This window comes from Staurois parvus, unplaced genomic scaffold (assembly GCF_062004578.1).
Source record: "Staurois parvus isolate SC_StPar_1 unplaced genomic scaffold, SC_StPar_1.0 ptg000257l, whole genome shotgun sequence".
Taxonomy (NCBI): domain Eukaryota; kingdom Metazoa; phylum Chordata; class Amphibia; order Anura; family Ranidae; genus Staurois; species Staurois parvus.
The window spans coordinates 2,558,356-2,570,834 of NW_028318053.1; the positions used below are offsets into that span (position 1 = coordinate 2,558,356).

The 12,479-nt window shown below is 46.2% G+C and overlaps 1 protein-coding gene across 1 annotated transcript in view; it reads left to right on the top strand.

The window, feature by feature from the left end:
• Positions 1–12,479, top strand: part of MSANTD3 (Myb/SANT DNA binding domain containing 3) — a 517,687-nt gene that overhangs the window by 394,285 nt on the left and 110,923 nt on the right. The gene's annotated exons all lie outside the window — the stretch shown is intronic.

Sequence of the window (12,479 nt, forward strand, 5' to 3'; positions counted from 1 at the left end):
TGTGTACTTCCTCATATGGCCAAACTGTACCCAGCTATTCGGTTTATGCTTTAGGCTGCACATGCAGTAGTGCTTTGACATGCGTTTCGTCCGTGTGTACTTCCTCATATGGCCAAACGGTACCCATCTACTTGGTTTATGCTTTAGGCTGCACCAGGAGAATTTGGAACAGTTTGGCCTTATGAGGAAGTCCACACGGACGAAATGCAAAACAACGGTGTATCACTCCAATCTATGATATTTCAACTATAATATTACTCCTGTACATTAAATTAATTAATTAAAGAAAGACATTTATCAAAAATCCAACTACTGAAATCCAAACAGCAACATAATGTCAATATAACAATATTATATAAAATTATAATACAATTCACCCTCCTAATTAGTTTCCCCCAACACTATCTTCTGTATATCCACCTGTCCACTTTTCAATATAACATTCACCCCATACAAAGTATATTTCAAATATTAATACATCACTCAAATATACTCAAAAATTAAAATCAACAAGCATATTGAATACATGCCTCTCCTTATTACAATTATCCAACCAAGGCAAATACCTGTGCATAAACCTTCCCAATTATATGTAAGAATTAAAATGAAAATAAAAAAATACAATTGTATACACCAAATCTAAATAACACAACCATATCCACAAAAAATGCATTTAAATTTATCTATACTCCATTGTATAGCAGCCCAAGGATGGCCCTCAAAATTGAATCCTTCCTTTCCACCTTTTTTTACCACAGGCAGGGGCACTAGACAGTGCTGGCCCCTCTCCCCCTTCCTTTTCGCACTTATGATAGAACCCCTGGCTGTGGCCTTGTGTTCCTTCTAGAGGTTGGTGCTTTCTAGCAGGATTAATTAAAGAATACCTTGCATTATGTGCTGATGACATTCTGCTTTTTCTTAAGGAAAGTACATTGAATCCTTTAAATCCTTACTGTACTAGGAGATCATTGATGCCATCTCTTCTACTGTGGCCCACGAAGGCTTTGGTATCTGGTATAGCTAATATATTGCCGGCTGGGGTAGCCTGGTTAGGGGGGTAGTTTCCTTTTAGCTATGTTAAGCCTGGCCCTGCGAGGCCGCTGGTTCTTTTTAAGTTATGTTATGCTTTGTTCTATTGTAACTGTATGTGTTTGTTGTATACATACATAAAACTAAATAAAAAGAATTGTCTAAAAAAAAATAAAAAAATGTACCTATACTCCCCAGAATTTGAACCTCAATATGTCATCTACTAAACCTCATCACCTACCCCTACTCTATAGGGGTTTTCTAAACATTACTAACATTACTAGTAAAACAGTTTAGATCTATTTCAGCATTCAGACCTCTAGATAACAAAGTCTTTAGTCATTATTATTAGTATTATACAGGACTTATACAGCGCGTTGGTGGTGGTGGAGAAGGTGGAGTTTGTGCAGCGCTTTACTAAAGCGTGACAATACAAATCAAAACAAGAGGATTAAGAGGGCCCCACTTACAATGAGCTGATGGAAGTGATAAATGTCTATTTGGAGCCGTGATAGGCTTCCTAAAAAGATGAGTTTTCAGGGATCGCCTAAAGGCAGCCAGAGCAGGGGATAGCCAGACAGATTGAGGTAGAGAGTTCCAGAGGATGGGAGAGGCTCTGGCAAAGTCCTGGAGACAGGCATGGGAGGAGGAGATGAGGGAATTTGAGAGCAGGAGATCATGAGAGAAGCAGAGAGGACGGTTTGGGTGATACTTGGAGACAAGTTCAGGCAGAGTTGTGGATGACTTTGTATGTTGTTGTTAGTATTTTTAATTTAATTAATTGGGCAAACGGAAGCCAGTGGAGGGACTGGCAGAGAGAGGTGGCAGACACTAAGCGGTTGGTAAGGTTGATGATCCTTGCACCAGCATTCATGATAGATTGAAGAGGGAATAACCTATGGAGAGGTAGGCCTATGAGAAGAGAGTTGCAATAGTCAAGGCAAGAGATAACGAGTGAGTGAACAAGTAGCTTGGTGGTTTTATTGGTTAAAAAGGGGCGAATTTTAGAGATGTTACAGAGGTGAAGTCTACAGGTTTTTTACAGCGATTGGATTTGGGGCCAAAAGAATAGGTCAGAGTCTGGGATTACACCAAGTGCCCTGGGTTGAGGGGAGGGACTGATAGTTGTATTATTGATCTTGATAGAAAAGTCATGTAGGAGTGCATGGGGGGGGGGGGGGCAGGGAATATTATCAGATCAGTTTTAGAGAGGTTTATTTTAAGGAAGTGGTGCAACATCCATGCTGATATGTCAGTTAGTAATGCAAGAGGAGAGTGAAGGCGCGAGGTGAGGAGTAGAGAGATAGATTTAGTTGTGAGAACCAGGATATAGCTGAATCTTCTGAGATTCAGTGGAGTTTATTGAAAAGGAGCGGGTGGTCAACAGTATCAAAGGCTGCAGAGAGATCTAGTAGTAAGAGTATGGAGTAGTCATCGGTTTTAGCAGTTAGTAAATTGTTAGTGAGTTTTAGTAGGGCAGTTTCTGTGCAGTGCTGCAAGTGAAAGCCAGACTGTTGGGGGACAAAGAAGGTAAGATCAGTAAGGTAAGTGAGGTAAGACAGTTGTAGACTAAGCATTCTAGATGTTTAGAGGTGAATGGGAGCAAGGGGATAGGTTTTATGTTGTTCAGGTTGGTGGGGTCCAGTGAGGGCTTTTTAAATATGGGAGGAGGGGAATGTGCCAGTAGAGCGGGAGAGATTGAAGATGTGAGTGAGAGAGCATAGGATAGAAGAGGAGGGTGATCGTAGTAGTTGTGAGGGAACAGGATCCAGGGGACAGTTGGTTAGGTGGGTATCTGAGAACAGTTTGGTAACCTTTTCAGTAGTAGCCAGGTCAAAAGAGGAAAGTGTTGACTGTGCTGTTGGACAAAGTATAATAAGTGGGGAAGATATCTGTATAGTGGATGTGTCCTCACGTACTGCATCAATCTTGTATGTGGCGGAACTGTTCCGCCTAGGCTTCCTCGTGCGGAGCGAAGCGTCTCAGCCAATGGTCCCCTTTTCCGTCAAGTCTTCCAGTGCTCTGCCAAGGCAGGTATTAGAGCTCAAAGGCAATCCTTCCCCAAACCACAAGTCGGAACTTCGTGTAGGGTGAAAATGAATGACTCTTTTTTAAACACAGCTCAGTATATACAGCTTCCACCCCACCCCCACCAGACAGCCTAGCACCAGGTTTTCCCCACCCACAACAAACCCCTACAACCCAACAATACAGTAGGAACTCTATAGAAGTGAAATACTACAAGTTCAAATTACCCTAAACAAACAGTGTAGAATGTCTGTGAAACATATACAGCTTTACAAAGGGGAGAAAAATGGAACAGAAAGGGCAAAATGTGATCACAAAGGGACGGTTCGTCACACCCGCCAGACCCGGCGAGACCTTCAAACGGGTCCGCTTGGGGCTGGTCGGTTCAGAGGGTTACTTCTCCAACTCGGCTTGCCGGGACAACCCATCCGCGTCGGCGTTTTGCTTCCCTGGTCGGTACTGGATTGTAAAGTTATAGGGTTGGAGGGCCAAGCTCCACCGCTGCAGACAACTATTGTCCCTGGAGACCTGGTTTAGCCATACCAGGGGGTTGTGATCGGTGAGTACGGTGAAGGAGTGCCCGTACAGGTAGGGCTGCAATTTCTTGAGGGCCCATACCAAGGCAAGATACTCTTTCTCCACAGCAGCGTAGGCCACCTCCCGGGGTAACAACTTTCTACTTAGGTAGGCCACTGGATGGTCGTTCCCGTCGTCCCCGATTTGGCTCAGAACAGCGCCCAATCCAAAGGTGGAGGCATCAGTGTGAACACAAAACCGTTTGAAAGGGACAGGAGCAGCCAAAACGGGAGCATGTATCAGATTATGTTTGAGCTTTTGGAAGGCTGTTTCACACTCTGGGGACCACACAACCTGTCGGGGCAGATTCTTCCGGGTCAGATCCGTTAGGGGTTTAGCAATGGCACTGTAGTTGGGGATGAATTTACGGTAGTACCCCAAAGTGCCTAGGAAGACAAGGACCTGGGTCTTGGTTTGGGGAGTGGGCCAATTTGCTACCGCTTCCACCTTTGCCGATGCCAGTCGTTGCTTCCCACATCCTACCCAATGTCCTAGATATTGGACCTCGGACACCCCAACATGGCATTTGTCCAGTCAGATGGTCAGCCCTGCTTGCCCAATGCGATCAAGCACTTCCCGGAGGTGTCGGAGGTGATCCTCCCAACTATCACTGTAGATAGCTATATTGTCTAGATAGGCACAGGAGAAGTCCTGCAGTCCATCCAGCAGCTTATCTACCATTCTCTGAAAGGTAGCCGGGGCATTCTTCATCCCAAACGGCATGACCCTGGACTGGTACAAGCCGAACGGGGTGATGAATGCCGACTTTGGTACTGCGTCCGCATCCAGCAGAATCTGCCAGTACCCCTTGCAGAGATCGATAGTGGTAAGAAAATTACCTCTGGCCATCCAGTCCAGCAGCTCATCTATCCGGGCATGGGGTATGCATCGGTCACAGTCCGGTCATTGAGCCTGCGGTAGTCCACACAGAACCAGATGGTTCCGTCCTTCTTGGGTACCAGGACTACTGGGGAGGCCCAGAAACTGTCAGAGGGTTCTATCACACCTAAATCTAACATTTCCTTAATCTCTCTTCTCATCCCTTCTCTGATGGACTCAGGCACTTGGTAGGCCACCTGCTTCAGGGGGGCCTGACCCTGCGTGTCTACCCAGTGGGCAGTTGTGGTGGTGTAACTGGGCAGAGACAAGAACAGCCCTTGGTGCTCTTGGAGCAGTTGGCGGGCCTGTTCCTGCGCCTTGGGAGGCAGCCATGTGCTGATATCTACATCCGCTACACTCAGCTGGGACTGTCTGTCCCCCGGCAGCCGCGGCAGAAGAAGTGTTTCTGAGTCATTTCAAGGCCAACACTTTCTGTACTAAGTGAAACGTTCGGTCTCGGGCAGACCGGGTGTACCACTGTTTGTCGGCTGTGGGCGGCCTCAAGGTTGTCTCGCACTAGGGTCATCAACCGTTGTAGCCTCTCCCTGAGCTCCAGCACATAGGCCACCACCAAGGTCCCCTCCTCGGCCACTGCTCCCTTCCAGTGTTCGCGTAGGAGATCCAGGGGTCCCCGAACCCTCCGGCCGTACAGCAGCTCGAAGGGAGAGAACCCAGTAGACTCCTTCAGTACCTCTTGGTAGGCGAACAGGAGGTGGGGAAGATGCAGCTCCCAGTCCTTATGGGACATGGTGAACGTTCGGAGGAGCTGTTTCAGCATACCGTTAAACCGTTCGCAGAGCCCATTGGTCTGGGGGTGGTAGGGAGAGCTGTACAGCGGTCTGATCCCACACAACTTCCAAAGTTGTTGGGTAAGCTCAGCCGTGAACTGCATGCCTTGGTTGGTCAGGGTCTCCCGAGGAAATCCTACCCGAGTAAAGATCTGCAGCAGGGCTTGAGCAACTGTTTCTGCCTGCACATCTCTCAGTGCTACGGCCTCCCGGTACCGGGTGGCGTAGTCGACAATGGTCAAGATATACTTCTTGCCTGTGGGACTAGGCCGTTTGAGGGGCCCCACTATGGGTAGGGGCCTCAGAGTAGCCCTGGGCCTGTCTCTCTGCTTCCCTACCTTCTGGCAGACCTCACAAGACCGACAGTAGTCCCCTGATACTCCTGGCCAAAAGAAACTCTGGGTTAAGCGATGCAGGGTCCGTTGCTTGCCCAAATGTCCATCAAGGAGAATATCATGCGCAATCTGGAGGAGGTCACGACGATATTTCCTCAGTACTACCATCTGCCGGTGAGGTATTTGGGCAGCGCCCACCTTTGCTCCCCCGTGGACCCTGTACAACTTGCCCTGGTCCCACTCATATCTCACATCTCCCAATCCCCCAGGATCACTTCCAGCCCTCCGTCTATAGGGGTCTAAGGTCTGGTCACTGGCTGTTTCTTTAGCGAAATCAGCGGGGGAATCCAAGGTCAGGGCAGGGACAAGCTCAGCAGGGGGTGGGTATTCGACTCTTACCGGAACCTGTAAGGTGGAGCGGCAGCATGTTCTCTAGCTTGGTGGCGAGTGGTGACTAGATGAGCTTCAGCAGGGGTCTCGGTGCCAAACGTGGAGACCAGGACTCCCAGATCATTTCCAAGGAGAACCTCAGCTGGCAAGTTATGCATTACTCCAATTTCAACGTCCCTGGCTCCCCAATCCAGGTAAACCCTTGCGGTAGGAATCCGGTAGACATGGCCTCCCGCTACCTGTACAGCCATTGACCACCCGGTCTTGGCCCAGTCTAGTACCAGTTGGGGTTGGACTAGGGCGGGTGTGGCCCCAGTGTCCCGTAATCCTTGGGCACGATGGCCGTTAACATGGACAACCTGTAAGGGATATCAGCGATTGTCCGGGGTGGCAGCCTGGAGAGGGTTAGCCTCATGAAAGACCCCGATGTCCTCATCCTTGGTGGTAAAATTCCTCCATGAAGAGGCGGTGTCACTCGGGTGGTCCTGTAGGGAGTAGGCAGAGGCTCGGCCATAGGGAGTGGTGGGTCGGTTGGAAGTGCCCCAAGGGGGTTTGCTGCTCTGGGGCCTTGGTGGATTCTGGGGGCAATGAATGCGGATGTGCCCTGTTTGGTTGCAGCCATAACAGCGTGGGCCAGACTGCTTTGGGTCAGAAGGTGTGGGTGGTCTGAGACATTCTCAGGTGACCGGAGTGGGCACCACTGGTTGTGGAAGAGGTGCAGGTGGAATGGTGGACTCGGTTAGCCTCCTGTTGTCCAGGTACTCATCTGCCCAGCGACTAGCGTCGGCTAAAGTTAGGGGGTGTTTGTCCTGGACCCAATGTCTAATATCCCCTAGAAGTCCATTGTAAAACTGCTCCAGTAACAGTTCCTCTAGGTTGGTGATCTGACACCCTCGGACCCAGCTGCAGGCAGCGTGTTGTAACTGATGTCCCCATTCCGTGAAGGTGTCCTGGGGTTTCTTCTTGAGTGCCCGGAACTTTAAGTGGTACGCCTCTGGGGTGAGAGTATAACGGGCCAGCAAGTGTTCCTTAACAAAATCATAATCCAAGCAGTAGCTGTCTGGTACAGTCCTGAATGCGTCTGCAGCCCGACCGGTTAGCTTGCTGCTCAAAATGGGGACCCGGTTTTGGGCTGCCACACCATGGATGGTGCACAACTGTTCAAAGTCCTGAAGAAAGCTGTCAATGTCCCCATCCACCTCCGAGAAAGTTTTAAAAGCCACTCCACCTCTTGTCGCAAATCCGAATGGTATAGGGGTCTCTGTACGGTGCTAAGTGGGCCTGGTGCTTCAGGGGCCGATGAGCTGCTCTGTTCCTCCAACTCCTCCTGTGAAGCAGAGTTCACTTCTGGCAGAGCAGTGTTCGCTTTAAGTGTAGTGGAGTGTGCATCAGGTGAAGTGGGGTGCGCATCCACTTGGTCTAGGGCCATAATCTCGTCCAGCAGTTCCTCTCTCGTTTTGGAGCCAGAGATACCTCCCCGAGCGACAAGCAGGCTTTGGAGAGTTGGCTTCCGGAGGTCCCGTATATCCATCTGGCTGAGCAGAGACGTCTCCGTGAAAAAGATAGAGTCCCGGTTGGTGGTTTGGACTTTCTCTGCAATGAGGAAACATCCCGCCACTGCCAACCAATTGTGGTGGAACCGTTCCACCTGGGCTTCCTCGTGCGGAGCGATGAGTCTCAGCCAATGGTCCCCTTTTCCAGCAAGGCTTCCAGTGCTCTGCCAAAGTAGGTATTAGAGCTCAAAGGCAATCCTTCCCCAAACCATGAGTCGGAACTTCGTGTAGGGTGAAAATGAATGACTTTATTAAACACAGCTCAGTATTTACAGCTTCAACCCCACCCCCACCAGACAGCCTGGCACCAGGTTTTCCCCACCCACAACAAACCCCTACAACCCAACAATACAGTAGGAACTCTAGAAGTGAAATACTACAAGTTCAAATTACCCTAAATAAACAGTGTAGAATGTCTGTGAAACATATACAGCTTTACGAAGGGAAGAAAACTGGAACAGAAAGGGCAAAATGTGATCACAAAGGGACGGTTCGTCACATTGTCTTACAATATGTCTACTTTCCTTTTTTTAGCTGTTTTTCACAGAAGATTTGTATAATTTGATTGTGGGCCAAAGCAACAATATATCCCTACCGACCCAAATTCAGCTCTTGCCAGGCCATTCGCATGGAAACCTATCACAGTTTATGAATTTAAGACTTTTTTGGGCCTCACCCTCAACACGGGCATTATAAAAAAAGAATTAGTTGCGGTCATATTGGTCCACAGACCATGTTCTCTGCTGCGATGCCCAGGAACAGATATGAGATGATAATGCGCTTCATGCACTTTAGTGCACTGGTCCTCAGGGTGACCCTGAACATGACTGGCTCTACAAAATTCGGCCCCTCATAAACACCCTCACTAAGAAATTTTCAGATGTGTATATGCCCCAGAAAAACATCTGCATGGATGAGTCCCTCATTCATTTTACTGGCAGCCTTGCATTCACCTCCCCAGCAAATGTACCAGATCTGGGGTCAAACTGTATAAACTCTGTATAGCCATAGGCTATACATACAAGTTTAGGGTTTATGAGGGAAAAGCCAGTGGAGTAGAGCCCCCCGACTGCCTATACCACATAGGGAGCAGTGGCAAGATTGTATGGGACTTGGTGTCATCTTTGTTCCCCAAGGGGTGCCACTTATGTGGGCAGCTTCAATACAAACGTGCCACTAAATAGACGTTTATAAAATCTTGGAATTGGCTCATGTGGCACTGTGCGACTTAATCGCTGGGCCTTCCCCCAATGACTTGTAAACATCCGACTTAGAAAGGGGGAGAAAGCTTGCTTGAGAAATTATGAATTGCTCACAGTTAAGTGGAAGGACAAATGGGATGTTTCGTCCTGTCTTCCATTCATGCAGACACGATGGCCCTTTGGCCATCGGCATCTGGCATTGTTGAGAAACCCTTCTGTGTCCAAGACTATAAACTTAACATGGGAGGGGTGGACAGACACGGCCAAATGATGGATCCATACCTAGTTTCCCACAAAGTTCGACAATGGTACAAAAAAAGTGTCTATTTATTTACTTCAATTGGCTATATATAACGCTTTTGTAATTTACAAAGCAACTGGATGAAGTGGATCCTTCCTAAAATTTCAGGAAGAGATCATCACGGCCCTTTTGTATCTGGAAGGTGCTGTGGCCCAATTCCCAAATCCAGATGCAGTGAGCTGGCTGCATGAGAGGCATTTTCTTGATGTCCTCTCTGGTACCCAAACTCAGAGATCACCCCAAAGAATATGTTGTGTCTGTAGCAGACACGGAATAGGATGTGGCACCCGCTTTTTTTGTCCCTCCTGTCCTGACCAACCTGGTCTCTGCATCAAGGACTGCTTCCAGCTCTACCACACACTAGTGGCGTAGTAGTATAGGGTACAGCACGGCACAGTCTATTGTTATTGTGTTTTATTGTTAACCATTGTTTGCTTTGCAGGAACACATTCAGTTGCAGCACCGATCTGTTTATTCTGACAGCAACAGGGTGTTGCTCTCAGAATACATACATCACTGCATGCAGCACTGCTGGAGAAGATTTCTCATCTGCAGTTAAAAAAGAACATATATGCCCAAGCATAGGGGCCTGGGGTGGTCAGTGGGCAGATCACTCCTATGCTTTGGCATATATCATTTTGATTTTTTTTTTTGGCACAGATTTTAATTAAAAAAAGTTGTTGTTTTATTAAGTTATATTCTTATTTTTTTTGTTAACCATTGTTGTGTGCTTTGCAGAAATGCCAATGAGCTGCATGCTGCTGATCTGTTTATTCTGACAGCAACAGGGTGTTGCTCTCAGAATATAATGTCAGTGCATGTAGTGCTGCAGGAGGAGATTTCTCATCCGCAGTTAAAAAAAAAGAATGTATATGCCCAAGCATGGGGGTCTGGGGTGGTCAGTGGGTGGAGGTGGATCGCTCCTATGCTTTGCCATATATTTTTGCATTTTTTTTTAGAGAGCTTTCTTCATCTGCTTGATCGATGTGAATAGAGGAATGTTTTACCTGTATGCCCATCATTAAAAGTGGGTGGATGGAGGGCAGTATATTCTAATGGTGGGCATACCACACACTTTTTCTGGCATTCACATTGATCAATGTGAATGGAGGAATCTGTTAGGTTCTCTTTTTTAGTTCAGCCCCCAGGTTGCATGAAAAAAAAAACACATTACATGTATGTCCAACAAGGACCAGCGACGTACTGGTACTGGACTTCGAGTAATTATACCAGGATAATGGATGCAGCTGCAGGCATCATCCTGGTAATCATTTTTTTCAGCCAGCAGTCAGCTTTAATGTAAAAGCAATCCTAGCAGCTAGTTTGCCGCTGGATTGTTTTTACAATCAATAGGACGGAAAACCTCCCTTCCACCATTTTCTCAGGCTCTCCTGTCCCACCAGGGAACCCGTGAATGCAGCTGGCAGTTCTGCCTACAACAGCTCTATGGTCTAAGAAGCCAGAAGCTACAAGCATTTCATCACTTTGGTTTTGCCGGATATAGACAGTGCCATTTTTAAATTGGGAAACCATCTGTTCACATGAATCTTGGTGTAATCACATGCTTTAAGGGCAAAGGAGAGATCTAGATTCTAATAGACCCCAGATTTCTCAGAAAAGAGTACCTATTGCTATTATAGGGGATATTTACATTCCTTGTGATAGCAAAAAAAAAGGGGACAGTGTAAAAATAAAAAAAGCAAAATAAATAATTAAAATATATATATATATTTAAAGCTCTCAAAAAGACTCATACTCAGGAGAAGCAGCAGAATGTATTTTGGGGTGTAATTCTGCATATACCCATGGCATGTGTGAGCAATATATCTGGATGCACAATTCAACTTGTTTGTTATTAATTATTTTGCATGGTATTTGCATGGCAGTTGCAACATTTTTTTATGTGGTTGCCCAATCCAGTTATTTTGTTATCCATTATTTAATTCAGAATTTGAGGCATTATATGTGAAGAGTGCACAGTACATGCTGTGATGTGGATACACAATCTAATTATTTATTGTTTCTGTTCCAATAGTTTTTACTGCTTTTCAGTAAAAAAGGGTACAAAAATCAATATAGAGTCTCAGTGTTATAATATTATTCTAAATTCATAATTTGGCACTTACAGGAATTACATTATATTTATGACAAGCTTGCAAAATATTTTATGATTAATCATAATCAGGGCTTCTTTTCAGGGGAATGTGGGGGAACACACTTCCGGCCGCTTCAGCACTGAATGTATGCAAGGGATGCTGAGGTGTGCTGGAGGGTCTATTGATGTTGGCTGCTGGGGGATCTATTGTCACTGATTGGAATATATTTTTGCATAGGGAGGGACCTCCTGTCCAGGGAAGAGTCTATTGTTGCTGGCTGCTGGAGGGCCTATTTATGCTGGCTGCTGTGAAATCTGTTGTTACTGCTGAGGGGTATTTTGTTGCAGAGGATCCATTGTTGCTGGGGGCTCTATTGTGTGGGGTATCAATTCTGGCTGGCTTCAGGGGATCAACTGTATTTTACTGCTATTCTTGTTATCACATTGCATACAAATTACTTAGCACCACAAAATGATACTTGGTTCTGTAATCTATAAAAGCAGCTGTACTGGGAAGTGGGTAGGAGGGAAAAAACAAAGGGATAGTTCTTGGAGGTCAATAGGGGTTGGAGACAAGGGGTGACTCAAAAGGTGGGAGTTCCTGCACCTATTCTCTGAGAAAAAGAGCCCTGATCATAATTATTATAAAAGTATGAATGAGCTTTGACTAAATGATCGTGACAAGTTCGTTCGTCACAGCTGAGCCAGAAAAATGTCAGATTTTTCTGGAGTAAAGTTGGAAACCTGGGAGTAACAAGAAAGTATTTAGGAAATATCTGTAGATGGGTATAGCTGGTTAGTAGATCTCTGGTGTAGGGTGTCATGGGAGTCAAGAGTGAAGCAAAATAGAATTAGTGTAATAGATAAATAATATATACATACTGAAATTACTATGAAATAGTATTTCCTAGTAGTTTCTGTGTATTTGTTTAATGTATGTTGTATAAGATGGTAATATGTGTTACATAATTAGATTTTTGGTTATATAACATTACTGAGAGAGTTAGTTGTAAAGACATATTTCAGTATTCTTATAGTGTTACATGTGGGCTTGTCAATCATCTTTTAGCATTATCTGATGCTGTTTGACTTCCAGTGCCACCAAGTAATCTTCCTACTGTGAGAACTTGGCCACGTAGGCCTCCCCCATCCTCTCCTCAGCCCACTGTGGCTCCAGAAGAGGAGAAGGGGACCAATGAGGAAGAAGGGGTAGAAATTGGAATAGATTGGTGACCTCTTCTAACTGCCATAAAAGACAGTATTTTGACACCTACCTCTGCTCCAAGCTCAGCTACTCCCTTGA